Source organism: Glycine max, chromosome 1 (assembly GCF_000004515.6).
Source record: "Glycine max cultivar Williams 82 chromosome 1, Glycine_max_v4.0, whole genome shotgun sequence".
NCBI classification, from domain to species: Eukaryota; Viridiplantae; Streptophyta; class Magnoliopsida; order Fabales; family Fabaceae; genus Glycine; species Glycine max.
Genome location: NC_016088.4, coordinates 47,099,806 through 47,103,300, shown reverse-complemented (window position 1 = coordinate 47,103,300; position 3,495 = coordinate 47,099,806). Strand labels below are relative to the sequence as shown.

General features: G+C 32.0%; 1 long non-coding RNA gene across 1 annotated transcript; it reads left to right on the top strand.

The window, feature by feature from the left end:
- The first annotated feature begins 608 nt into the window (after positions 1–608).
- LOC100780725 (uncharacterized) lies at positions 609–3,077 on the top strand. Its single transcript, XR_001388118.3, has 3 exons — positions 609–957; positions 2,218–2,342; positions 2,761–3,077. It is a non-coding gene; the product is annotated as an uncharacterized lncRNA (long non-coding RNA).
- The last annotated feature ends 418 nt before the right edge of the window (positions 3,078–3,495 follow it).

The window sequence follows — 3,495 nt, the reverse complement described above, 5'->3', positions numbered from 1 at the left end:
CCTAGTGCTTTCTTTATACGTTTATTTGCTCTTTATTTTTTTTCTAAAGTAAAAACATATGCTGCATAATTAACAAGGCTTGTGTTGTATTAAAAACATTTGCTGCATAATTAACAAGGCTTGTGTTGTATCGAGTGTTTTTTTTAGACCATAAAAAGTTTTTCCTTTAAGTATACAACACAGTTGTATATTTCTAAGATTCGAACACGAGATTTAGATTAAATTGAAACAATCTTCGATTGACCCACGTGCGTGCATGCTTATGATGGAGCGTTGCATTTACTATAAGAATTTCCTCTATTACAATGGATTTATTATAGTGGCTACAAATCCATATGTAAAAAAGATACATTACAGTGGGTATTGCCGTCGATAAACTTACAGTGGACTTTACCACCTCTAAGGCCCCACTATAATAAAAAAAGTGAGTAGAGTGGGTTAAACCCACTATAATTAGTGGACAACTTAACCATCGATAATTGCAATTGCAGTGTATTTTATCACGATACGTACTTGATTTAAAAATAATTATATTTGTAGATTTAGAAAAGTTATAGTGGGTAAAACCCATTATAATTGAAATAAAGATTATAGTAGGTAAAACTCATTGTAATTTGTTTTTAATTTAACAAACCTAAAACCTAAAATTTCACTCCCTCTCTTAGTCATCGTCGCACACTCATCCTACTTTCTCTTCTTCTTCCACCTCCTCCTCCACCACTCGCCTTCAGCCACCACCTCTCCCTCCTATGTTGTGTCGTTTGAACCGCGGGGATAACTGCGATTTCGATCTCCACCCCAATCACAGTTGTGATTATTGTGACTGTGATAGGGACTTCAAGCGTTGCCACAACCCTAGCCGCTACTCTCCCTTGTCATTGCCGCGCTGGTCACCTCCGTAGTACAAGCGATTCCATAGAGGCAGCCCCCGTGGTGGGGGATATGAACCAATGATGGGTGTGACTCGAGCTTTTACCTTAGTTTTGATGATTTGTTATGTATGATTTATGGAATTTTTGTTTGTAATAGTTGGAATTAGTTCATGTATGTTAGTGTAGGATTTAAGGAAGTTATGCTGCAGAACAATGATATATTATCACATGAGTGGATATGCATTTTTTGTAGTCGGCTACTGGTTAATTCCTTCTCTTTTATGTGTCATTCCATGTTTCTGGAACCAATAACATAACTAAATTTGTTAGTTGTAGGATGGATTTTTGTGATTGGTCTTACAATAACAAGTGTACATATAACAAGTGGGATGGAATAGCTCGCACTAGAACACATGTATATTTTTATCTTAGATATGTTTGGCTCCTCTTGAATCATTGAAACTTTCATGTTTTCCAAAGTTGTCAAGTACCTCATTAGAACCTATTTTTGTTCGTATAACAAGCCAATAATTTCAATTTCTCACTCATGTTCTTTATCAAGTATTTGTTTCAAGGCATTTGAAAACGTTGAAGTGATTTGTGCCATATATTGGATATTGTGTTCTTTACCCTTAAAATTTCAGAATTGTACTTCACATACCAATACCTTGAACTTAATTGGTGCTATCATTCAATATTGTTTAATCATTTGACTTTTTATTTATTTATTTCCAAGGTTAAGGGTAATAAAATCCAAATCTAGATGGTCAAACAATCTACGGAACCATGTCAACGAATCGCTTGAACTAATAATTTTCTATTTCCACGTTTCTCATGTACTTTAATACAATAGTTGCTCTATCATGATTCCTGAAAAATATTGTTGTTTAGGGTCGAGGTTGAAAAATATTGCTGTTTAGGGTCGAGGTTGTTTAGGGTCGAGGTTGAAAAATATTGCTTGCATTAATTCTTATGATTTATTGTTGTTGCTTTTTCTTTTCCCATGGCTTGATGTTAGGGGTTTTTCTGTTTTGTTATTCCAAACTTATTTTTGGAGTTGTGTTCTTTCAAACTTATTTATTTTCTGTTTTCTTACAAATTCCATTAATTGTAGCATGGCTACTCAAAGATGAATGATTATATTTTAACTAAGTGACATGATTTTATATTCATGCTATCATGTGATTATTCAAATGGTTTATAGGAAATACATTAGAAGGATTTTCTTCTCTCACATTTGAACTTTGTTGATTTACATCCTTATCACCCTAGGCTATTTATCACACATATTATGCTGATAATTTTTTAATTAATATACTTTATTATTTGAATGTGATTAAAATAGGTTTGGCTATGATTATTCTAGTGGTTATGAATGGCGAGCGGGCGGAAGGATTGGTTATGCTGATGAGAAGTCTTATGGCACGCTTGCACACCGATCTACTAGGGGATATCATAATGGGATTTCTGGTGTGTTAATAATTGTTAATCACTATGGGTTTTTCTTATATAGTGTAAATGACATATATCGTTAGCTTTAATTCCTCTTTTATTCTGTGATTAATGAATGCTTATATAATATAGAGTGTTGTATCCTTGTGGCATACATGTTTTGATAGACTTAAGATAGAGTTTGGTAATGAGATGCAATGTGTGAAATGGAACCTAGTTATCAATTTTGTATCCTTCTCTTGAAAGTCTCAAGTTGTGTAGTGTAAATTTTTTTTCTTCTAAATTTAGCCAAGTTTTTTGTTTTTTGTTTCTGTTTCAAAAATAGAATTGTTTAGATCTTGTTCAATTATGATTTATCAGTTATGGTTATTACTATGTCATGTTAAAAATTGGAGTGTGCTTGGTAAGTTGTAATGTATCTTGTTTGTTTTCTTAGGTTGTAATGAATAAATGGATATAGCTAGTCTTCCTATTGATATATGGAGCTTGGGATGCACCAGTCATCAAAGCCTCATTAGAGTCAAATAAAAACTTATGGATTTGTATTATGTAGTGTTTTTATGGATTTGTATTATGACTTAGTACTTCTATGCAGTTTTCATTTCTATTTGTTGCTTAACTCATGGTTGTATGAATTATATTATGTTTTGAATGGCTTAAGCTAGGAAAATGAAATACTTTGTATTGTGGATTAATTTTGTGTATAAACAAATATTAATTTAAAATTATTTGTGCATGAAATTAATTAATATATCCAAGTAAGGGTAATTTCATAAATAATTTTTTTTGTAAAAAATAGATAATTATAATGGATTAAACGGTCTGTATTACAGTGAGTTTTATCTACCCTTAGTACAAACAACTTAACTAACTATAATTGTTTATATATTCTATTTTTTACTTAAATTACCAACGGTTAAGTTATCTGTATCATCGACGGTTGAATTATTAATGACTAAATCTATTATATTACCCTAAAGTTACAGTGGGCTGCCCATTATATTATAGAAGGCTTTTTCAAGTTTGTCGATAAAATTTACTGACAGATTTTACAGAGGAACTTCTAACCCACTGTTAGTTTAGGCATCCATTACCGTGAGTTTTCGTTATTACAGTGGACCTTTAGCTCACGGTAATAACCAATATTCTTGTAATGATTGAGTGTGAGTAT